The sequence below is a fragment of the Arachis stenosperma genome, chromosome 4 (assembly GCF_014773155.1).
Source record: "Arachis stenosperma cultivar V10309 chromosome 4, arast.V10309.gnm1.PFL2, whole genome shotgun sequence".
NCBI classification, from domain to species: domain Eukaryota; kingdom Viridiplantae; phylum Streptophyta; class Magnoliopsida; order Fabales; family Fabaceae; genus Arachis; species Arachis stenosperma.
Window position 1 is genome coordinate 11,943,113 of NC_080380.1, and position 25,925 is coordinate 11,969,037.

The 25,925-nt window shown below is 40.4% G+C and overlaps 1 non-coding gene across 1 annotated transcript; it reads left to right on the forward strand.

Moving 5' to 3' along the window:
• Nucleotides 1-19,267: 19,267 nt before the first annotated feature.
• Nucleotides 19,268-19,371, forward strand: LOC130978339 (small nucleolar RNA R71). Its single transcript, XR_009085988.1, has one exon. It is a non-coding gene; the product is annotated as a small nucleolar RNA R71 (small nucleolar RNA).
• The last annotated feature ends 6,554 nt before the right edge of the window (nucleotides 19,372-25,925 follow it).

The window sequence follows — 25,925 nt, forward strand, 5'->3', positions numbered from 1 at the left end:
CCCTTGGCCGAACCACTCACACCTCTCCATCTCATCTATTTTCTTCTTCTTCTACTCCCTCTTCTCTTCTTTTGCTCGAGGATGAGCAAACCTTCTAAGTTTGGTGTGGTAAAAGCGTTGCTTTTTGTTTTTCCATAACCATGTATGACACTTAAGGCCAGAGAAACCTCTAGAAAGAGGAAAGGAAAGGCAAAAGCTTCCACCTCTGAGTCTGGGAGATGGAGATATTCATCTCAAAAGCTCATCACTAAGAAAAGGATAGAGCAAACAAGAGCTTGAGCAAATTCCTCATCATGAAATCCCTGAGATGCCTCAAGGGATGCACTTTCCTCCACAAAACTATTGGGAGCAAATCAACACCTCCCTAGGAAAATTAAGCTCTAACATGGGACAAGTAAGGATGGAGCATCAAGAGCATTCCATCATCCACCATGAGATTAGAAAAGATAAAAAGCTATGAGGGAAGAGCAACAAAGACAAGGAAGAGACATAGACGAGCTCAAAAGCACTCCATAAGATCTTCAAGAGGAAGAACAAGCCGCCATCACTAAGGTGGACCCGTTCTTTAATTTCCTTGTTCTTTATTTTCTGTTTTTCAAATTTTTATGCTTTATGTTTATCTATGTTTGTGTCTTTATTACATGATCATTAGTGTCTTAGTGTCTATGCCTTAAAGTTATAAATGTTCTATGAATCCATCACCTTTCTTAGATGAAAAATGTTTTTAATCACAAAAGAACAAGAAGTACAGGATTACGAATTCATCTTTGAAACTAGTTGAATTAGTTTGATGTGGTGACAATACTTTTTGTTTTCTGAATGAATGCTTGAACAGTGCATATGTCTTTTGAATTTGTTGTTTTAAGAATGTTAAAATTTTTTGCTCTTGAAAGAATGATGGAAAAGGAGAAATGTTATTGAGGATCTGAAAAATCATCAAATTGATTCTTGAAGCAAGAAAAAGTAGTGAATACAAAAAAAAAGAAAGAAAAAAGAGAAAAAAAGAGAAAAAAAGAGAAAAAAAAAAGAAAAAGCAAGCAGAAAAAGCCAATAGCCCTTTAAACCAAAAGGCAAGGGTAAAAATAAAAAGGATCCAAGGCTTTGAGCATCAGTGGATAGGAGGGCCTACAAGAATAATATCTTGGCCTAAGCGGCTAAACCAAGCTGTCCCTAACCATGTGCTTGTGGCGTAAAGGTGTCAAGTGAAAACTTGAGACTGAGCGGTTAAAGTCGTGATCCAAAGCAAAAAGAGTGTGCTTAAGAACCCTGGACACCTCTAATTGGGGACTCTAGCAAAGCTGAGTCACAATCTGAAAAGGTTCACCCAGTTATGTGCCTGTGGCATGTATGTATCCGGTGGTAATACTAGAAAACAGAGTGCTTTGGGCCACGGCCAAGACTTATAAAGTAGCTGTGTTCAAGAATCAACATACTATACTAGGAGAATCAATAACACTATCTGAATTCTGAGTTCCTATGGATGCCAGTCATTCTAAACTTCAAAGGATAAAGTGAGATGCCAAAACTATTCAGAGGCAAAAAGCTACTAGTCCCGCTCATCTAATTGGAGCTAAGTTTCATTGATAATTTGGAAATTGTAGTATATTCTCTTCTTTTTATCCTGTTTGATTTTCAGTTGCTTGGGGACAAGCAACAATTTAAGTTTGGTGTTGTGATGAGCGGATAATTTATACGCTTTTTGGCATTATTTTTAGTATATTTTTAGTATGTTTTAGTTAGTTTTTATTATGTTTTTATTAATTTTTAATTAAAAATCACATTTCTGGACTTTACTATGAGTTTGTGTGTTTTTCTGTGATTTCAGGTATTTTCTGGCTGAAATTGAGGGACCTGAGTAAATATCTGATTCAGAGGCAGAAAAAGGACTGCAGATGCTGTTGGATTCTGACCTCCCTGCACTCGAAGTGGATTTTCTAGAGCTTCAAAAACCCAATTGGTGCGCTCTCAACTGCGTTGGAAAGTAGACATCATGGGCTTTGCAGCAATATATAATAGTTTATACTTTGCCCAAGAATTAATGGCCCAAACCGGCGTTCTAAATCAGCTTCAGAATTCCCGGCGTTTAACGCCGGAACTGGCACAAAAGTTGGAGTTAAACGCCCAAACTGGCACAAAAGCTGGCGTTTAACTCTAGGAAAAGTCTCTACACATGAAAGATTCAATGCTCAGCACAAGCACACACCAAGTGGACCCCGGAAGTGGATTTTTACGTCATTTACTCATTCTTGTAAACCCTAGGTCATTAGTTCACTATAAATAGGACTTTTTGCTATTGTATCTTCACCTCATGACACTTTACATGTTTCATATTGTACCTTCTACGGCATGAGTCTCTAAATCCCATGGTTGGGGGTGAGGAGCTCTGCTGTGTCTTGATGAATTAATGCAATTACTACTGTTTTTCATTCAATCACGCTTACTTCTATTCTAAGATACCACTTGTTCTTCAACCTGATAAATGTGATGATCCGTGACACTCATCACCATTCTCACCTATGAACGTGAGCCTGACAACCACCTTCGTTCTACCTTCGATTGAGTGTGTATCTCTTGAATTCCTTAATCAGAATCTTTGTGGTATAATCTAGAATCCATTGGCGGCCATTCTTGAGAATACGGAAGGTCTAAACCTTGTATGTGGTATTCTGAGTAGGATTCAGGGATTGAACGACTGTGACGAGCTTCAAACTCGCGATTGTGGGGTGTTAGTGACAGACGCAAAAGAATCACTGGATTATATTCCGACATGATCGAGAACCGACAGATGAATAGCCGTGCTGTGACAGAGCGCGTTGAACATTTTCACTGAGAGGACGGGACTGTAGCCATTGACAACGGTGATGCCCAACATACAGCTTGCCATGGAAGGAGCCTTGCGTGCATGAAGAAAAAGACAGTAGGAAAGCAGAGATTCAGAAGATAGAGCATCTCCAAAACCTCAACCTGTTCTCCATTACTACAAAACAAGTATTTATTTCATGTTCTTTTACTTTTTACAATTAAATCTGAGAATTATTGATATCCTGTCTAAGAGTTACAAGATAACCATAGCTTGCTTCAAGCCGACAATCTCCGTGGGATCGACCCTTACTCACGTAAGGTATTACTTGGACGACCCAGTGCACTTGCTGGTTAGTTGTGTGGAATTACAAAAGTGTGATTGTGATTTCGTGCACCAATTATGCATCATCAATTTGTCATTCAATTCTTGCATAATCCTTATGAAATCATGTAAAATTCACAATAGTTGCTTGAATAAAGGTGTAAATGTAATTTTCATCCAAAATTTGCTTATTTCCTAAGAAAATGCATGAAACTACCCTAAAACAGTAAAGAAAAGGTTTGTGAAACTGGCCTAGATGCCTTGGCATCACAACACCAACCTTAAAGCTTGCTTGTCCCTAAGCAAGTACTGACACATGAGAATGATGAATGAAATGTCAAGAGAAATGAGTCATTATTGTGGAAGTCAAGTCCTTGGTTTTATGGGGTTTCATGCATAGCAACTTAGGTTCATTCCTTTACTGGTTTCTAGGCCTTTATCATGCCCTTGAACACTTGCTTGATTGTATCCCTTGAGACTTCTTATTATTGATCCTTCCTTCTTTTCCAAAGTTTATTACATTCCTTTTTAGGCTAAGTGCTCTGTAAGAAGGCGACTCTTTATGATAAGCTTTCAGCCAACACTCCCGAACCAGTTGGTTCAAGGTGCAAGGTATTGAGACACCCCCAAGGACTTACTCCCTCAAGTCTCTTTCTCCCATACATACACAGCACAGGCACATGGTTTGTTATTTTTTCTTTCTTGAGACCTTGGTGTCCAGCACCTCTTTGGGTCACTAAGTGCTCTGTAGCAAAGGTTGCTCTTGATAGTGGACTTTCAGCTGGTAATCCCGGATTAGTTAACCCAAGTTACCAAGTGATAAGGCACCCCTAAGAACTTATTCATCCAATCATATCTCTTGCACATGAACACCACAGACACATGCCTCAATATTCAAACCCTTGGTGCCTAGCATTATTTCTCCTTGTTTTTCTTTCCTTTTCAACTCTTACTGTTCTTTCTCTTTTCTTATTGGGATCTTATTAATTAGTTAGTCTCATGGGGTGTGTTTCAAGCATATGATTCAGGACAGATAGTTGCCTTCCTACCTTGTGGGTGAACCAACTTAGCTAATTAATCACCCTACCACAAACATTCAGAATTTACTTCAGAAGATAACTCCACTCTTGTTCTTTACATAACATCCTCTTTTTGATTGACTTAAAGGACAAGCATATATATAAGCAAGATGAAAGTAAAAGCTAGGGACTAAACCAACACACTTAGACTTAAACAACTAAATCTCAAAGATAGAATTGAAAATTCCTAAACTATTATAGAAGCATGTTCTATTTCATACATGATTTTCCTTATTTAAAACTCGCACAAGATAAAATTGGGAGGGAACTCTACAACCTTTTACTTATCGGAATGTTCATGTCCTCTTGTCTTGGGATCCTCCTTGATTGCTTGAGTCCCCATTTCCTTTGCGCTTCCCGATCAGTTTCTTCCAGAAACCAGCATCCTCCATCTTCTTTTTTAATGCTTCCTTTTGTTGTTTCACCTTTCCCTCTTCTTGTTCTGTTAAGTCTTTGCGGACTGCATCATAACTTGGGATGGCAAGATGCAAGTTATGCATATGCCCAGTCACATAAGTTAACTTAGCCTGAGTGTTTATGCTAAACTCTTCCCTATGCAGTTGCCGTCCTTCGTTGAGCATGCTGAAATCGTTGAATACTTTCATCTAAGCTATCTGACATTGGTTGAGTTCTTGAAGTCGTTTGTCTTGGAGCTCTTGCCTTTCGGTCACTTGATTGATGGCTTGGGTGAGTTGGGAATAATGCTCCTGTTGCAACTCTATTTGTTGTTTCTACCACTCCCTTTGTTGATCTACCCAATTAGAGAGTAGTTCTTCTTGATGATCCATCCTTTGAGATTGAACCCGCAGTTGTTGTTCTTGTCCCTCCATATAGCTCCTTGCCAGATCCTCAATGGCTCCTTGAATGTGAAACAGATTTATGTTGGTAGGATCATATTGCTCTTCTTGCTGGTACCCTGTTTGTTTGGTGAGGTTCTTCTTGGTGAGGCTCTTCTTGTGCAGTTCTTTTCCTTATCTGAGGCCTTCTTTGTTGTTGAGCGGGTGCCACATAGTTTATATGCTGGAGCGTAACTAACCTCCCAGGGTTTACCCATGTTAGATTGTTGTCTTCGAATACTACCTTGGCTTTCATACATAGTCTAAGGATGGAGCTGGGGTACCAAAGTCTAGCACCCGGATCATTCTTCTCAGCTGAATCCTGGATTCCTTTAGCTATAATTTCGTGCACATTGATGTCCCCACCCTTTACTAAGCAATGTACCATGGTAGGTCGAGCAATATTGACCTCAGAATTGTTTGCGACTGGAAAGATAGACCTCCTTACGAGCTCAAACCATCCCTTGGCTTCCGGGATGAGGTCTCCTCTCCTAATGAACTGCGATCTCTTATCCAAATATCTTTCCCAATCAGATCCTATAACACACATATCATTCACTATTTCTTCAAGTTATTTTTGTCGGGGGTATTGCTTATTCTTACTTGATAACTGAGCTCATCAAAATGTGGCGATCTCAGCTGAAGAGTCCTTGTTATAGCATTGGGGCTGAAGTCCACCTCTGTTCCTCTCACATAGCTTTTGAAGGTGGGGGCCCTAGTACTATCTTCTCTGGCCACATTGGCATAGAACTCCTTGATGAGGTTCGCAATTATCTTTGTTTCTGGGTTCGTGACCTTTTGCCAACCCCTCTGTGCAATCTTCTCTCTAATCTTTGGGCACTCATCCTCATTGAACTGGAATGTCAACTCTGGCAATATTTTCTTGTTTTTGATCCGTTTATATTGGAGCTCATGGAAGGCGGTCTTGAATCTCCCGGTATTGAAAGGAGGCTGCTCCATAGGCTCCTTCCCTCTTCTCCTTTTAGAGCTCGACGACGCCATGAGTGATGGTTGGTATGTTTGCGGCTTACAGGATGTGGCTATGAGTGTGTATGAAACCTTTGGTGGAGGATGGAGTGTGTGTGTTCGAAAGAAGGAAGAGAGAGATGGATGGGAAGGACAATTGCGTATGGAAAGGTGTAAAATGAGGATCATTTATATAGAAAGATGATGAGTGTTTGAAGGGTGTGGATTGATGGCATGGCTTAGTGGTGAACGGCTGGGGTTTTGCATTGAATGGGCATGAGGATCACTTCCTTTATGAGGGTCTTAATTCGGTCTCCAAGGCTATCCTACTCCCAATGTTGCATGGCAGCACTTCCAAAGGTACACCCTTTGAAGACAAGTGTGTAGTTCCCTTGGTATAGTGGCCAAACCTCCCTTCTTTGATTGTCCTATCAAGTTCCAACAATCCCCTTTTTGATTTCCTATACAAGGCAAAAGAATGCAAAAGTCAATTGAACTTTTGGCGGGAAAAATTAAAATATAAAATGGTTAAAAAAATTCTTTTTGTTTTTTTTTAAATAACTAAATGCTATTCACGAATGTAAATCAACTGACCATCCAATTACCCATCCAATTACACCAAACTTGTTTGTGGTCGTATGGTGCAACAAGGTTTGATTAAGACTCTAAGATTAACATGATATGGGTTATGTTTATGTCATTTTAGTATGCCTTGAACACCAAACTTGTTGTTCACTATATGTTGCATATAAAAATTCTTCTAACTGTTCGTCAAAGTTGATTTAGGATCCATGAACTTTGCCTTATTAACTAATATTAGAGATTAAAAAGAAAGGGTATAGAACATGGGTTGCCTCCCATGAAGCGCTTCTTTAGCGTCGTTAGCTTGATGTTTAGCCTTTGTCAGGGTGGTTGGTAGTGCTTCAAATCTTCACCCCTTACAGTGAATTTGTCTCCATTGGCTTTGTTAAGAAGCTCTACATGTTCTAAGGATAAGATTTTGTTGATGGTGTACACTGGAGGCAACTGAGATGGAATGGTGGGGAGATGAGATGGTATAGATGGAAAGTGGGCAGAGACCACTTCATCTCCTGGAGAGAAATCTTCTGTAGGGATTTTCTTGTTTCTCCATCCCTTTGGGGCCTTTTTCCTTGTTTTTCTTGATGTCACTTTGCTCTTTGTGGTTTCTTCTTTCAGAAGGGTTTTGTTGCTTGTCTCAAATGACTCTAGTGGGTCTAGTTCTTCTTGGATTTCACTTGGCTGTTGCTCCTTCTGATCACATTGGTTATCACCAATGGGATTTTCAGGTGTGGTGTTTGTGTTCCCATGTTTGTCTCTTCCATCAGCCCCTTATTGTGATCTTCCTCTAACTCTTTGTTATCATGATCTACTTCTTGTGAGGGTTTGAAAATGTTGAAGGTGAGCAGTTCATCGTGTATCCTTAATACTAGCTCTCCTCGCTCCACATCTATAAGCGCCCTGGCTGTGGCTAAAAATGGCCTTCCCAGAATGATGAGATGGATGGGGTTCTCTTCTATTTCCAGGATAACAAAGTCCGTGGGCAGGAAGTAGTTCCCAACCTTCACTAACATGTTCTCAACCACTCCTATGGCCTATTTTTGAGTTTTGTCAGCCAATTTGATGATTACGTCTGTGGGTGTTAGCTCATTGATTTAAAGATTTTTCATGAGGGCCAGAGGCATCAAGTTGATACTTGCTCCCAGGTCACAGAGCCCCTTATCAATCATTGTCTCTTCTATGGCACAGGAAATGTGGAAACTCCCTGGATCCTTCTTTTTTGTAGGTGGCTCTGTTTGAATGAGAGCACTACACTCCCTGTTCATCTTTATTGTTTGTCCACCCTTCAATGAACTTTTTTTGGCCAGCAGCTCCTTTATGTACTTGACGTAGGAGGGCATTTGCTGGAGGGCCTTAATGAATGGTATATTTACATCAAGAGATGTAAACATGTCGAGGAATCTTGAATACATTCTCCTTGCTACCCCACCATTGAGCCTTTGGGGAAAGGGTGCATATGGGTTCAGGGTCTTCCCTTTCTTTAGCTCCTCCCTGTGTGTGGGCTAGGGTGCATGGTTTCTTTCTTCATGATTTTCCTTTGGAATGTCTCGGGTATGTTTTGTTTGTGTGTGTACTTCCTCCACACTCCTCTCATTACTTATAGTGATCATCTTGCATTTTTCCCACCTTACTTTCTTTGTTTCTCCTCTTGGGTTCTTCTCTGTGTCACTTGGGAAACTATCAGTGCGTTTCAGAAACTGTTGAGATAGATATCCCACTAGGGACTCCAGCCTCTTGATGGTTTCCCCTTGGTTTTTGATATTGGCTTGCACTTCATCCTTGAATACTCTGTTGTCTTGGACTTCTTTACATATGTCTTCGAGTAGAATCTCAATTCTGGAGAGCCTATCCTCTGTTGGTGATGGTGGGTTGAGATTAGGTGGTTGAGAAGGGTGATTAGGTGGGTGTTGATATGATCTTTGTGAGGTATATTGGTGAGTTGCATTTCTTGTTGGGATTGTGGTTGTGGCGTCTCTGGTCTTGGCCTTGGTCTTGTTGATTTTCCCACCCAAAGTTAGGGTGATTTCTCCATCCAGAATTATAAGTTTTGGAGTATGGATCATGGATGTGTCTGGGTAAAGTTCCAACATAATTGGCTTGTTCCCAGTCACCTTCTTCTCCTACATTCACTCCTTCTTGAGCTGGTGATGAGGTGATGGCTGTTGCGACGTGGTTTTTTTCTACCTTCTTGGTAAGATCTTCTAGCTACTTGGTGATCAACTTATTTTGAGCCAGCAATGCATCCATGTGGTTCAACTCCATTACTCCTCGAGTGTTACTTCTTTCAGAAGCATAGAAGTAGTAATTCTCAGCGACAGTCTCAATGACATCTATGGCTTCTTCAATGGTTTTCTTCTTGTTCAGAGAGCCTCCTGATGAATGGTCTACAGTTTTCTTTGACTCATAAGAAAGACCTTAACAGAAAATGTGAAGTTGAACCCATTCATTGAACATGTGATGAGCGGATAATTTATACGCTTTTTGGCATTGTTTTTAGTATGTTTTTAGTATGTTTTAGTTAGTTTTTATTATATTTTTATTAGTTTTTATTTAAAATTCACTTTTCTGGACTTCACTATGAGTTTGTGTGTTTTTCTGTGATTTCAGGTATTTTCTGGCTGAAATTGAGGGACCTGAGCAAAAATCTGATTCAGAGGCTGAAAAAGGACTGCAGATGCTATTGGATTCTGACCTCCCTGCATTCGAAGTAGATTTTATAGAGCTACAAAAGCCCAATTGGTGCGACTTCAATTGCGTTGGAAATTAGACATTCTGGGCTTTCCAGCAATAGATAATAGTCCATACTTTGCCCGAGATTTGATGGTCCAAACTGGCGTTCCAAATCAGCTCAAGAATTCCCGGCGTTTAACGCCGGAACTGGCACAAAAGCTGGAGTTAAACGCCCAAACTGGCACAAAAGCTGGCGTTTAACTCCAAGAAAAGTCTCTACACATGAAAACTTCAATGCTCAGCCCAAGCACATACCAAGTGGGCCTGGAAGTGGATTTTTACGTCATTTACTCATTTTTTGTAAACCCTAAGCTACTAGTTCTCTATAAATAGGACATTTTGCTATTGTATTTTTATCTTTGATCAGTCCTATGCTATCTTAGATCAGATCTTGGTTCTTCTGGTTCCCTCTCTGGGGCCGAAGCCAATGATCACCGTTACTACTTATGTATTTTCAACAGTGGAGTTTCTACACACCATAGATTAAGGTGTGGAGCTCTGCTGTACCTCGAGTATCAATGCAATTACTACTACTTTCCATTCAATTCATCTTATTCTTGTTCTAAGATATTCATTCGCACCCAAGAACTTGATGAATGTGATGATTATGTGACGCTCATCATCATTCTCACTTATGAACGCGTGCCTGACAACCACCTCCGTTCTACATGCAAACAATGCTTGAATGTATATCTCTTGGATTCCTTAATCAGAATCTTCGTGGTATAAGCTAGAATCCATTGGCGGCCATTCTTGAGAATTCGGAAGGTCTAAACCTTGTCTGTGGTATTTTGAGTAGGATTCAGGGATTGAATGACTGTGACGAGCTTCAAACTCGCGATTGTGGGGCGTTAGTGACAGATGCAAAAGAATCACTGGATTCTATTCCGACATGATCGAGAACCGATAGATGAATAGCCATGCTGTGACAGAGCGCGTTGAACATTTTCACTGAGAGGACGGGACTGTAGCCATTGACAACGGTGATGCCCAACATACAGCTTGCCATGGAAAGGAGTAAGAAGGATTGGATGAAGACAGTAGGAAAGCAGAGAGACAGAAGGGACAAAGCATCTCCATACGCTTATCTGAAATTCTCACCAATGAATTACATAAGTATCTCTATCTTTATTTTATGTTTTATTCATATTTTAATTATCAATCCTCCATAACCATTTGAATCCGCCTGACTGAGATTTACAAGATGACCATAGCTTGCTTCATACCAATAATCTCCGTGGGATCGACCCTTACTCGCGTAAGGTTTATTACTTGGACGACCCAGTGCACTTGCTGGTTAGTTGTGCGGAGTTGTGATAAAGAGTTGAGATTGCAATTGAGCGTACCATGTTGATGGCGCCATTGATGATCATAATTTCGTGCACCAAGTTTTTGGTGCCGTTGCCGGGGATTGTTCGAGTTTGGACAACTGACGGTTCATCTTGTTGCTTAGATTAGGTATTTTTCTTCAGAGTTCTTAAGAATGAATTCTAGAGTTTCAGATGATGTTTTCATCATCACCAAAGTTGATTGATTCTCATCAATTTAGCTCTTGAATGTAATGTCCTGCTGAAACTTGGCTAGCCATGTCTAATCTTTTTAGACTAAAGCTTTAGACTAACATTGCATGATTCCTGGAATTCTTATTAAAAATTTTGAATCTCTTTATTTTCTTTTCCATATAATTTTCGAAAAAATCCAAAAAAATTATAAAATCTTAAAATCAAAAATATTTTTATGTTTCTTGTTTGAGTCTAGTGTCTAATTTTAAGTTTGGTGTCCATTGCATGCCTTTATTCTTCTAATTTTTGAAAATTACATGCATTGTGTTCTTCATTGATCTTCAAGTTGTTCTTGATGATTTCCTTGATCTGATCTTTAAATTCTCTTGTCTTGTATATTTTGTTGTTTCTCATATGCATTCTCAATTTGTTAGTGGCAATAGTATACAAACTTCTAAGTTTGGTGTCTTGCATGCATTGTTTATTTGATCTTAGTGGCATTTTGATTATTCCTCATCATTAAAAATTCAAAAAAAAATTTTAAAATTGTGTCTTTTCAAGTCAATAATACAGAGAATTGAAGATTTAGAACATGTAGCAGAGGAATTACACAGAAAAAGCTGGGCGTTCAAAACACTCAGTGAGGAAGGAAAACTGGCGTTTAAATGCCAGCCAGGGCTGGGCGTTTAACGCCAGGATGGCACAAGAGGGAAGATTTTGTTTTTAATTCAGATTTTTTTTCAAATTTTCATAATTTTTCAAAATCAAATCTTTTTCAAATCATATCTTTTCAATCATATATTTTCAAAATCAATTTCTTTCCATTTTCAAAAATACTTGCTAACAATTAATGATTTGATTCAAACATTTCCAGTATGTTGCCTTTTCTGTTGAGAAAGGTTTAATGTCTAAATCATATCTTTTAAATTTCTTGTTAGCCAAGTCATTAATTTTAAAAATCAAATCTTTTTAAATTGTTTTTCAGTCATATCTTTTCAATCATATCTTTTTAAAACCATAACTTTTCAATCATATCTTTCTGATTTCTACTTTCAAAAATCTTTTTCAAAAATCACTTTATGTCTTTCCCAACTTTAATTTTCGAAAATCATTCTTCAGTTTTTCAAAATTTCTTCAAAATCTTTTAATTTATTTTCGAAAATTCTTCCCCTTTTCTCACGTCCTTCTATTTAAGGACTAACACTCCTCCACTATCAACAATTCAAACTCAATCTCTCTTGATAAGTTCGAATTCTTCTTCTTCTACCTCCTCCTTCTATTCTTCTTTTCCTCTGACATCTCAAGGAATCTCTATACTGTGACATAGAGGATTCCATATTTTCTTGGTCTCTTCTCTTTCATATGAGCAGGAGCAAAGACAAAAGCATTCTTGTTGAGGCTGACCCTGAACCTGAAAGGACCTTGAAGCGAAAGCTAAGAGAAGCTAAAGCACTACTCTCTGTAGAAGACCTAACAGAAATCTTCAAACAAGAAGAAGACATGGCAGCCAAAAACAACAATAATGCCAACAATGCAAGGAAGGTGCTGGGTGACTTTACTGCATCTACTCCCGACTTCTATGGGAGAAGCATCTCTATCCCTGCCATTGGAGCAAACAACTTTGAGCTTAAGCCTCAATTAGTTTTTCTAATGCAACAGAATTGCAAGTTCCATGGACTTCCATTGGAAGATCCTCATCAGTTTTTAGCTGAATTCTTACAAATCTGTGACACTGTCAAGACCAATGGGGTTGACCCTGAGGTCTACAGACTTATGCTATTCCCTTTTGCTGTAAGAGACAAAGCTAGGATATGGTTGGACTCACAACCTAAAGAAAGCCTGAACTCTTGGGAAAAGCTAGTCAATGCCTTCTTGGCAAAGTTCTTTCCACCTCAAAAACTGAGTAAGCTTATAGTGGAAGTCCAAACCTTCAGACAGAAGGAAGGTGAATCCCTCTATGAAGCTTGGGAAAGATACAAACAGTTGATCAGAATGTGTCCTTCTGACATGCTTTCTGAATAGAGCATCATAGGTATCTTCTATGATGGTCTGTCTGAACTGTCCAAGATGTCATTGGATAGCTCTGCTGGATGATCTCTTCATCTGAAGAAGACGCCTGCAGAAGCTCAAGAACTCATTGAAATGGTTGCAAATAACCAATTCATGTACACTTCTGAAAGGAATCCTGTGAACAATGGGACGAATCAGAAGAAAGGGGTTCTTGAGATTGATACTCTGAATGCCATATTGGCTCAGAACAAAATATTGACTCAGCAAGTCAATATGATTTCTCAAAGGCTGTCTAGAATGCAAGCTGCACCAGGCAGTACTAAGGATGCTTCATCTGAAGAAGAAGCTTATGATCCTGAGAACCCATCAATGGAAGAAGTGAATTACATGGGAGAACCCTATGGAAACACCTATAATCCTTCATGGAGAAATCATCCAAATCTCTCATGGAAGGATCAACAGAGACCTCAACAATGTTTCAACAACAATAATGGTGGCAGAAACAGGTTTAGCAATGGCAAGCCTTTTCCATCATCTTCTCAGCAACAAACAGAGAATTCTAAGCAGAGCCACTCTGACTTAGCGACCATGGTCTCTGATCTAATCAAAACCACTCAAAGTTTCATGACTGAAACAAGGTCCTCCATTAGAAACTTGGAGGCACAAATGGGTCAGCTGAGTAAGAAAGTTACTGAACTCCCTCCTAGTACTCTTCCAAGCAATACAGAAGAGAATACAAAAAGAAGAGTGTAAGGCCATCAACATGGCCGAATTTGGAGAGGAGGAAGAGGCAGTGATCGCCACTGAGGAAGACCTCAATGGACGTCCATTGGCCTCCAATGAGTTCCCTAATGAGGAACCATGGGAATTTGAGGCTCACAGTGAGACCATAGAGATTCTATTGGAATTACTTCTGCCATTCATGAGCTCTGATGAGCATTCTTCCTCTGAAGAGGACGAAGATGTCATTGAAGAGCAAGTTGCTAAGTACCTTGGAGCAATCATGAAGCTAAATGACAAGTTATTTGGTAATGAGACTTGGGAGGATGAACCCCCTTTGCTCACCAAAGAACTGGATGACTTGACTAGGCAGAGATTACCTCAAAAGAGACAGGACCCTGGGAAGTTCTCAATACCTTGTACAGTAGGCACCATGACCTTCGAGAAGGCTCTGTGTGACCTAGGGTCAAGCATAAACCTCATGCCTCTCTCTGTAATGAAGAAGCTAGGGATCTTTGAGGTACAAGCTGCAAGAATCTCGCTAGGGATGGCAAACAATTCAAGAAAACAAGCTTATGGACTTGTAGAGGATGTTCTGGTAAAGATTGAAGACCATTACATCCCTGCTGATTTCATAGTCCTAGAGACTGGGAAGTACATGGATGAATCCATCATCCTTGGCATACCCTTCCTTGCCACAGCAAAGGCTGTGATTGATGTTGACAGAGGAGAATTGATCATTCAAGTGAATAAAGAATCCCTTGTGTTTAAGGCTCAAGGATATCCCTCTATAAACATAGAGAGGAAGCATGAATATATTCTCTCAAAACAGAGTCAAACAGAGCCCCCACAGTTAAACTCTAAGTTTAGTATTAGGAGGCCACAACCAAATTCTAAGTTTGGTGTTGAACCCCCACATTCAAACTTTAAGTTTGGTGTTGGGAGGTTCCAACATTGCTCTGAACATCTGTGAGGCTCCATGAGAGCCTACTGTCAAGCTACTGACATTAAAAAAGCACTTGTTGGAAGGCAACCCAATGTTATATTTATCTATTTTCCATTGTTGTTTTATGTTTTCTATAGGTTGATGATCATGTGAAGTCACAAAAACAATTGAAAAAGCAAAAACAGAATGAAAAATAGAAAGAAAAATAGCACATACTGGAGGAAAAACTTGCTGGCGTTTAAACGCCAGTAAGGGCAGCAAATGGGCGTTTAACGCCCAATCTGGCACCATTCTGGGCGTTTAACGCCAGAAAGGGGCACCAGACTGGCGTTTAACGCCACGAATGGGCAAGAAACTGGCGTTTAACGCCAGAAAAGGGTAGCAGCCCGGTGTTTAATGCCAGGATTGGCAGAAAAGGGCATTTTTGCACACCACTTGGTGCAGGGATGAGATATCCTTGACACCTCAGGATCTGTGGACCCCACAGGATCCCCACCTACCCCACCACTCTCTCTCTTCTTCACCCATTCACTAATCACCTCAATACCTCTTCCCCAAAAACCCCTCACCTATCAAATCCCACCATTCTCTTCACCACTCACATCCATCTTTCATCAAACCCCACCTACCTCACCATTCAAATTCAAACCACTTTCCCTCTCAAACCCACCCATAATGGTCGAACCATACACCCCTCTCCACCCCTATATAAACCCATCTTCACCCCCTCATTTTTACACAACCTAAACACTACTTCTCCCCCTTGGCCGAAATACAAAGCCCCCCTTCATCTCCTCTATTTCTTCTTCTTCTACTCTCTTCTTTCTTCTTTTGCTCGAGGACGAGCAAACCTTCTAAGTTTGGTGTGGTAAAAGTGTTACTTTTTGTTTTTCCATAACCATTTATGGCACCTAAGGCCGGAGAAACCTCTAGAAAGAGGAAAGGGAAGGCAAAAGCTTCCACCTCCGAGTCATGGGAGATGGAGAGATTCATTTCAAGGGTGCATCAAGATAACTTCTATGAAGTTGTGGCCATGAAGAAGGTGATCCCCGAGGTCCCTTTCAAACTCAAGAAGAGTGAATATCCGGAGATCCGACATGAGATCCAAAGAAGAGGTTGGGAAGTTCTTACCAACCCCATTCAACAGGTCAGAATCTTAATGGTTCAAGAGTTCTATGCCAATGCATGGATCACCAAGAACCATGATCAAAGTGTGAACCCGGACCCAAAGAATTGGCTTACAATGTTTCGGGGTAAATGCTTAGATTTTAGTCCGAAAAATGTAAGGTTGGCATTCAACTTGCCCATGATGCAAGGAGATGAACACTCCTACACTAGAAGGGTCAACTTTGATCAAAGGTTGGACCAAGTCCTCAGAGACATTTGTGAAGAGGGCGCTCAATGGAAGAGAGATTCAAGAGGGAAGCCGGTTCAACTGAGAAGGCATGACCTTAAGCCCGTGGCTAGGGGATGGTTGGAGTTTATCCAACGCTCAATCATTCCCACTAGCAACCGGTCCGAAGTTACTATAGACCGGGCTATCATGATTCATAGCATCATGATTGGAGAGAAAGTAGAAGTTCATGAGGTTATATCCCAAGAACTTTATAAGGTGGCAGACAAGTCCTCTACCTTGGCAAGGTTAGCCTTCCCTCATCTCATTTGTCACCTCTGTAATTCAGTTGGAATTAACATAGAGGGAGACATCCTCATTGATGAGGACAAGCCCATCACTAAGAAGATGATGGAGCAAACAAGAGATCCCACTCATGGACATGAGGAAATTCCTCATCATGAAATCCCTGAGATGCCTCAAGGGATGCACTTTCCTCCACAAAATTATTGGGAGCAAATCAACACCTCCCTAGGAGAATTGAGTTCTAACATGGGACAACTAAGGGTGGAGCACCAAGAACATTCCATCCTCCTCCATAAAATTAGAGAAGATCAAAGAATCATGAGAGAGGAGCAACAAAGGCAAGGAAGAGACATTGAGGAGCTTAAGCACTCCATAAGATCTTCAAGAGGAAGAACAAGCCGCCATCACTAAGGTGGACCCGTTCTTTAATCTCCTTGTTCTTTATTTTTCTATTTTTTTCGAAAATTATGCTCTATGTTTTATTTATGTTTGTGTCTTATGATCATTAGTGTCTTAGTGTCTATGCCTTAAAGTTATGAATGTCCTATGAATCCATCACCTTTCTTGAATGAAAAATGTTCTTAATTGAAAAAGAGAAGAATTGCATGAATTTCGAATTTTATAACAGATTAATTATTTTGATGTGGTGGCAATACTTTTGATTTCTGAATGTATGCTTGAACAGTGCATATGTCTTTTGAATTTGTTGTTCATGTATGTTGAAATTTTTGGCTCTTGAAAGAATGATGAAAAAGGAGACATGTTACTGAGGATCTGAAAAATCATAAAAATGATTCTTGAAGCAAGAAAAAGCAGTGAATTCAAAAAAAAAAGAGCAAGCAGAAAAAGCCAATAGCCCTTTAAACCAAAAGGCAAAGGTAATAAAAAGGATCCAAGGCTTTGAGCATCAGTGGATAGGAGGGCCTACAGGAATAACATCCTGGCCTAAGCGGCTAAACCAAGCTGTCCCTAACCATGTGCTTGTGGTGTGAAGGTGTCAAGTGAAAACTTGAGACTGAGCGGTTAAAGTCGTGATCCAAAGCAAAAAGAGTGTGCTTAAGAACCCTGGACACCTCTAATTGGAGACTCTAGCAAAGCTGAGTCACAATCTAAAAAGGTTCACCCAGTTATGTGTCTGTGGCATGGATGTATCCGGTGGTAATACTGGAAAACAGAGTGCTTTGGGCCACGGCCAAGACTCATAAAGTAGCTGTTTTCAAGAATCATCATACTTAACTAGGAGAATCAATTACACTATCTGGATTCTGAGTTCCTATAGAAGCCAATCATTCTGAATTTCAAAGGATAAAGTGAGATGCCAAAACTATTCAGAGGCAAAAAGCTAAAAGCCCCGCTCATCTAATTAATACTGATCTTCATAGATGTTTTTGGAATTCATTGTATATTCTCTTCTTTATATCCTATTTGATTTTCAGTTGCTTGGGGACAAGCAATAAGTTAAGTTTGGTGTTGTGATGAGCGGATAATTTATACGCTTTTTGGCATTGTTTTTAGTATGTTTTTAGTATGTTTTAGTTAGTTTTTATTATATTTTTATTAGTTTTTATTTAAAATTCAATTTTCTGGACTTTACTATGAGTTTGTGTGTTTTTCTGTGATTTCAGGTATTTTCTGGCTGAAATTGAGGGACCTGAGCAAAAATCTGATTCAGAGGCTGAAAAAGGACTGCAGATGCTGTTGGATTCTGACCTCCCTGCATTCGAAGTGGATTTTCTGAAGCTACAGAAGCCCAGTTTGTGCACTCTCAATTGCGTTGGAAAGTAGACATTCTGGGCTTTCCATCAATATATAATAATCCATAATTTGCTCGAGATTTCATGGCAGAAACCGGCGTTCCAAATCAGCTCAAGAATTCCCGGCGTTTAACGCCGGAACTGGCACAAAAGCTGGAGTTAAATGCCCAAACTGGCACAAAAGTTGGCGTTTAACTCCAAGAAAAGTCTCTACACATGAAAGCTTCAATGCTCAGCCCAAGCACACACCAAGTGGGCCCGGATGTGGATTTTTACGTCATTTACTCATTTTTGTAAACCCTAAGCTACTAGTTCTCTATAAATAGGACCTTTTGCTATTGTATTTTTATCTTTGATCAGTCCTATGCTATCTTAGATCAGATCTTGGTTCTTCTGGTTCCCTCTCTGGGGCCGAAGCCAATGATCACTGTTACCACTTATGTATTTTCAACGGTGGAGTTTCTACACACCATAGATTAAGGTGTGGAGCTCTACTGTACCTCGAGTATCAATGCAATTACTACTATTTTCCATTCAATTCATCTTATTCTTGTTCTAAGATATTCATTCACACCCAAAAACTTGATGAATGTGATGATTATGTGACACTCATCATCATTCTTACTTATGAACGCGTGCCTGACAACCACCTCCATTCTACATGCAAACAAGACTTGAATGTATATCTCTTGGATTCCTTAATCAGAATCTTCGTGGTATAAGCTAGAATCCATTGGCGGCCATTCTTGAGAAGTCGGAAGGTCTAAACCTTGTCTGTGGTATTCTGAGTAGGATTCAGGGATTGAATGACTGTGACGAGTTTCAAACTCGCGATTGTGGGGCGTTAGTGACAGACGCAAAAGAATCACTGGATTCTATTCCGACATGATCGAGAACCGACAGATGAATAGTCGTGCTGTGACAGAGCGCGTTGAACATTTTCATTGAGAGGACGGGACTGTAGCCATTGACAACGGTGATGCCCAACATACAGCTTGCCATGGAAAGGAGTAAGAAGGATTGGATGAAGACAGTAGGAAAGCAGAGAGACGGAAGGGACAAAGCATCTCTATATGCTTATCTGAAATTCTCACCAATGATTTACATAAGTATATCTATCTTTATTTTATGTTTTATTCATCTTTTAATTATCAATCCTCCATAACCATTTAAATCCGCCTGACTGAGATTTACAAGATGACCATAGCTTGCTTCATACCAACAATCTCCATGGGATCAACCCTTACTCGCGTAAGTTTTATTACTTGGACGACCCAGTGCACTTACTGGTTAGTTGTGCGGAGTTGTGATAAATAGTTGAGATTGCAATTGAGCGTACCATGTTGATGGCGCTATTGATGATCACAATTTCGTGCACCAACATGTCCGGTGGGCATCTTCTTGTTAAGTCCTTAAACCTCTCCCATGCCTCATAGAGAGTTTCCCCATCTTGTTGCCTGAAAGTTTGCACCTCAGCTCTCAACCTGTTAATTCTTTGAGGAGGGAAGAATCTTGCCAAAAATTTGTTCACCACATCTTCCCAATTTGTTAAGCTTTCCTTCGAGAAGGATTCCATCCACTTAGATGCTTTATCCTGAGTGAAAAGGGGAACAAAAGCAATCTATAGACATCTGGATGAACACCATTAGACTTCACAATGTCACATATTCTTAAGAAGGTGGTTAGATGTTGATTGGGGTCTTCTTAGGCACTTCCTCCAAATGAGCAATTGTTCTGAACAAGGGTGATGAGCTGGAGTTTTAATTCAAATTTGTTGGCATGTATGGCGGGCTTTTGGATGCTACTTCCACAGTTTTCTGGGTTTGGATTGATGTAAGAGCCTAGAACTCTCCTTTCTTGCCCAGCATGATTCACAGGACCTTCTCTGGTATGGTTGTGAGCTTCTCCTTCATGGTTATTTTCCAAGTTCTCCTCCATGTTTGTTTTCAGAGTACTTTTCCTTTTCCTCAGCACAAACAACTCTTTTTCCTCTTGCTTCCCTCCTTAATCTACGGAGGATCCTCTCAAGTTCTGAATCAAAGGAAGTTGAGGCTCCGCTTCTTCTCCCTGTCATACAACTAACAAAGCACACAACAGGGAATAAAATGAAGAGGTTATTCTTGTTAGAGTGGTTGTTAGTGTGAGTGGTGCAAATTATCAAACAGTTAGTGGGTTAGTAAGTAGAATTGTAGATAATAACAAAGAAAAAAAGAAAATGACAAGGGGTGAGGGGATGAGGAAGAAACTGAATAAACTGAAGGTAAATGACTAGATAAAATAGACAAACAAGAGAAAAAATGCTCAATCTAGTGAACTTCCAACTTAATCATATCATTGTTGATACAAAATCAATCCCCGGCAGTGGCGCCATAAACTTGATGCACGAAAACTTGTCTCGCAACAAATTTCCCTTCGGCAAGTTGGTGCGCGAAATTGTGATCACTACACAACTTTGCACAACTAACCAGCAAGTGCACTGGGTCGTCCAAGTAATAAACCTTACGCGAGTAAGGGTCGATCCCACGGAGATTGTTGGTATGAAGCAAGCTATGGTCACCTTGTAAATCTTAGTCAGGCAGACTCAAATGGGTATAGATGATGAATAAAACATAAAGATAAAGATAGAGATACTTATGTATATCATTGGTGAGAACTTCAGATAAGCGTATGAAGATACTTTCCCTTCCGTCTCTCTGCTTTCCTACTGTCTTCATCCAATCCTTCTTTCTCCTTTCCATGGCAAGCTTATGCAAGGGTTTCACCGTTGTCAGTGGCTACCTCCCATCCTCTCATTGGAAATGTTCAACGCACCCTGTCACGGCACGGCTATCCATCTGTCGGTTCTCAATCAGGCCGGAATAGAATCCAGTGATTCTTTTGCGTCTGTCACTAACGCCCCGCCCTCAGGAGTTTGAAGCACGTCACAGTCATTCAATCATTGAATCCTACTCAGAATACCACAGACAAGGTTAGACCTTCCGGATTCTCTTGAATGCCGCCATCAGTTCTTGCCTATACCACGAAGACTCTGATCTCACGGAATGCCTGGCTCGTTTGTCAGGCGAGCGCTCGGTTGTCAGGCGATCAACCATGCATCGTGTATCAGGAATCCAAGAGATATTCACCCAATCTAAGGTAGAACGGAGGTGGTTGTCAGTCACACGTTCATAGGTGAGAATGATGATGAGTGTCACGGATCATCACATTCATCAAGTTGAAGAACAAGTGATATCTTGGAATAAGAACAAGCGGAATTGAATGGAAGAACATAGTAATGCATTAATACCGAGGTACAGCAGAGCTCCACACCTTAATCTATGGTGTGTAGAAACTCCACCGTTGAAAATACATAAGAACAAAAGTGATCATTGGTTTCGGCCCCAGAGAGGGAACCAGAAGAACCAAGATCTGATCTAAGAACTAGATGTCCGAAGATGAAAATACAATAGTAAAAGGTCCTATATATAGAGAACTAGTAGCCTAGGGTGTACAGAGATGAGTAAATGACATAAAAATCTACTTCTGGGCCCACTTGGTGTGTGCTTGGGCTGAACATTGAAGTATTTTCGTGTAGAGACTCTTCTTGGAGTTAAACGCCAGCTTTTATGCCAGTTTGGGCGTTTAACTCCCATTTTGGTGCCAGTTCCGGCGTTTAACGCTGGGAATTCTGAGGGAGACTTTGAACGCCGGTTTGGGCCATCAAATCTTGGGCAAAGTATGGACTATCATATATTGCTGGAAAGCCCAGGATGTCTACTTTCCAACTCCGTTGAGAGCGCGCCAATTGGGCTTCTGTAGCTCCAGAAAATTCACTTCGAGTGCAGGGAGGTCAGAATCCAACAGCATCTGCAGTCCTTTTCAGTCTCTGAATCAGATTTTTGCTCAGGTCCCTCAATTTCAGCCAGAAAATACCTGAAATCACAGAAAAACACACAAACTCATAGTAAAGTCCAGAAAAGTGAATTTTAACTAAAAACTAATAAAAATATACTAAAAACTAACTAGATCATACTAAAAACATACTAAAAACAATGCCAAAAAGCGTACAAATTATCCGCTCATCACAACACCAAACTTAAATTGTTGCTTGTCCCCAAGCAACTGAAAATCAAATAAGATAAAAAGAAGAGAATATGCAATGAATTCCAAAAACATCTATGAAGATCAGTATTAATTAGATGAGCGGGGCTTTTAGCTTTTTGCCTCTGAACAATTTTGGCATCTCACTCTATCCTTTGAAATTCAGAATGATTGGCTTCTTTAGGAACTCAGAATCCAGATAGTGTCATTGATTCTCCTAGTTAAGTATGATGATTCTTGAACACAGCTACTTATTGAGTCTTGGCCGTGGCCCAAAGCACTCTGTCTTCCAGTATTACCACCGGATACATACATGCCACAGACACATAATTAGGTGAACCTTTTCAGATTGTGACTTAGCTTTGCTAAAGTCCCCAATTAGAGGTGTCCAGGGTTCTTAAGCACACTCTTTTTGCCTTGGATCACAACTTTATTTCTTTCTTTTTTCTTTCTTTTTCTTTTTCTCTTTTTCCCTTCTTTTTTTTCGTTTTTTTTTTCTCTTTTTTTTTGTGTTCATTGCTTTTTCTTGCTTCAAGAATCATTTTTATGATTTTTCAGATCCTCAGTAACATGTCTCCTTTTTCATCATTCTTTCAAGAGCCAACATTCATGAACCACAAATTCAAAAGAGACATATGCACTGTTTAAGCATACATTCAGAAAACAAAAGTGTTGCCACCACATCAAAATAATTAATCTGTTATAAAATTCAAAATTCATGCAATTCTTCTCTTTTTCAATTAAGAACATGGTTTATTTAAGAAAGGTGATGGATTCATAGGACATTCATAACTTTAAGGCATAGACACTAATGATCATAAGACACAAACATGAATAACATAAGCATAAATTTTCGAAAAAAACAGAAAAATAAAGAACAAGGAGATTAAAGAACGGGTCCACCTTAGTGATGGCGGCTTGTTCTTCCTTTTGAAGGTCTTATGGAGTGCTTGAGCTCCTCAATATCTCTTCCTTGTCTTTGTTGCTCCTCTCTCATGATTCTTTGATCTTCTCTAATTTCATGGAGGAGAATGGAGTGTTCTTGGTGCTCCACCCTTAGTTGTCCCATGTTGGAACTTAATTCTCCTAGGGAGGTGTTAATTTGCTCCCAATAGTCTTGTGGAGGAAAGTGCATCCCTTGAGGTATCTCAGGGATTTCATGAGGAGGAGGATCTCTTGTTTGCTCCATCCTTTTCTTAGTGATGGGCTTGAGGTCATGCCTTCTCAGTTGAACCGGCTTCCCTCTTGAATTTCTCTTCCATTGAGCGCCCTCTTCACAAATGTCTATGAGGACTTGGTCCAACCTTTGATCAAAGTTGACCCTTTTTGAGTTTGAAAGGGACCTCAGGGATCACCTTCTTCAAGGCCACAACTTCATAGAAGTGGTCTTGATACACCCTTGAGATGAATCTCTCCATCTCTCATGACTCGGAGGTGAAAGCTTTTGCCTTCCCTTTCCTCTTTCTAGAGGTTTCTCCGGCCTTGGATGCCATAAATGGTTATGGAAAAACAAAAAGCAATGCTTTTACCACACCAAACTTAAAAGGTTTGCTCGTTCTCGAGCAAAAGAAGAAAGAAGAGAGTAGAAGAAGAAGAAATGAGGAAGAAGGGAATGGCTTTGTGTTCGGCCAAAGAGGGGGAGAAGTGGTGTTTAGGTTGTGTGAAAATGAAGGGGTGAAGAAGGGTTTATGAAGGATGGATGTGAGTGGTGAAGAGAAAGATGGGATTTGATAGGTGAAGGGTATTTTGGGGAAGAGGTATTGAGGTGATTGGTGAATGGGTGAAGAAGAGAGAGAGTGGTGGGTTGGTGGGGATCCTGTGGGGTCCACAGATCCTGAGGTGTCAAGAAAAAGTCATCCCTGCACCAAATGGCATGCAAAAACACATTTTGTGCCAAATCTGGCGTTAAACGTCGGGCTGGTGCCCATTTCTGGCGTTTAACGCCAGGTTCTTGCCCTTTTCTGGCGTTTAACGCCAGTCTGGTGCCCTTTTCTGGCGTTAAACGCCCAGAATGGTGCCAGACTGGGCATTAAACACCCAACTGCTAGCCTTACTGGCGTTTAAACGCCAGTACGTTTTTCCTCTAGGGTGTGCTGTTTTTCTTCCTGTTTTTTATTCTGTTTTTGCTTTTTCAATTGATTTTGTGACTTCTTATGATCATCAACCTACAAAAAACATAAAATAACAAAAGAAAATAGATAAAATATAACATTGGGTTGCCTCCCAACAAGCGCTTCTTTAATGTCAGTAGCTTGACAGAGGGCTCTCATGGAGCCTCACAGATACTCAGAGCAATGTTGGAACCTCCCAACACCAAACTTAGAGTTTGAATGTGGGGGTTCAACACCAAACTTAGAGTTTGGTTGTGGCCTCCCAACACCAAACTTAGAGTTTGACTGTGGGGGCTCTGCTTGACTCTGATTTGAGAGAAGCTCTTCATGCTTCCTCTCCATGGTGACAGAGGGATATCCTTGAGCCTTAAACACAAAGGATTCTTCATTTACTTGAATGATCAATTCACCTCTGTCCACATCAATCACAGCCTTTGCTGTGGCTAGGAAGGGTCTGCCAAGGATGATGGATTCATCTATGCACTTCCCAGTCTCTAGGACTATGAAATCAGCAGGGATGTAATGGTCTTCAATCTTCCCCAAAACGTCCTCTACAAGTCCATAAGCTTGTTTTCTTGAGTTGTCTGCCATCTCTAGTGAGATTCTTGCAGCTTGTACCTCAAAGATCCCTAGCTTCTCTATTACAGAGAGAGGCATGAGGTTTACACTTGACCCTAAGTCACACAGAGCCTTCTTGAAGGTCATGGTGCCTATGGTACAAGGTATTGAAAACTTCCCAGGATCTTGTCTCTTTTGAGGTAATTTCTGCCTAGACAAGTCATCCAGTTCTTTGGTGAGCAAAGGAGGTTCATCCTCCCAAGTCTCATTTCCAAATAACTTGTCATTTAGCTTCATGATTGCTCCAAGGTATTTAGCAACTTGCTCTTCAGTGACATACTCATCCTCTTCAGAGGAAGAATACTCATCAGAGCTCATGAAAGGCAGAAGTAAGTCCAATGGAATCTCTATGGTCTCATTTTGAGCCTCAGATTCCCATGGTTCCTCATTAGGGAACTCATTGGAGGTCAGTGCACGCCCATTGAGGTCTTCCTCAGTGGCGTTCACTGCTTCTCCTTCCTCTCCAAATTCGGCCATGTTGATGGCCTTGCACTCTCCTTTTGGATTTTCTTCTGTATTGCTTGGAAGAGTACTAGGAGGGAGTTCAGTAACTTTCTTGCTCAGCTGTCCCACTTGTGCCTCCAAGTTTCTAATGGAGGACCTTGTTTCAGTCATGAAACTTTGAGTGGTTTTGATTAGATCAGAGACCATGGTTGCTAAGTCAGAGGGGTTCTGCTTAGAATTCTCTTCTGTTGCTGAGAAGATGATGGAAAAGGCTTGCCATTGCTAAACCTGTTTCTTCACCATTATTGTTGAAACCTTGTTGAGGTCTCTCTTGATTCTTCCATGAGAAATTTGGGTGATTTCTCCATGAAGAATTATAGGTGTTTCCATAGGGTTCTCCTAGGTAATTCACCTCTTCCATTGAAGGGTTCTCAGGATCATAAGCTTCTTCTTCAGATGAAGCATCCTTAGTACTGTTTGGTGTATTTTGCATTCCAGACAGACTTTGAGAAATCAAATTGACTTGCTGAGTCAATATTTTATTCTGAGCCAATATGGCATTCAGAGTATCAATCTCAAGAACTCCTTTCTTCTGACTTGTCCCATTGTTCACAGGATTCCTTTCAGAAGTGTACATAAATTGGTTATTTGCAACCATTTCAATTAGCTCTTGAGCTTCTGTAGGCGTCTTCTTCAGATGAAGAGATCCTCCAGCAGAGCTATCCAAAGACATCTTGGATAGTTCAGACAGACCATCATAGAAAATACCTATGATGCTCCATTCAGA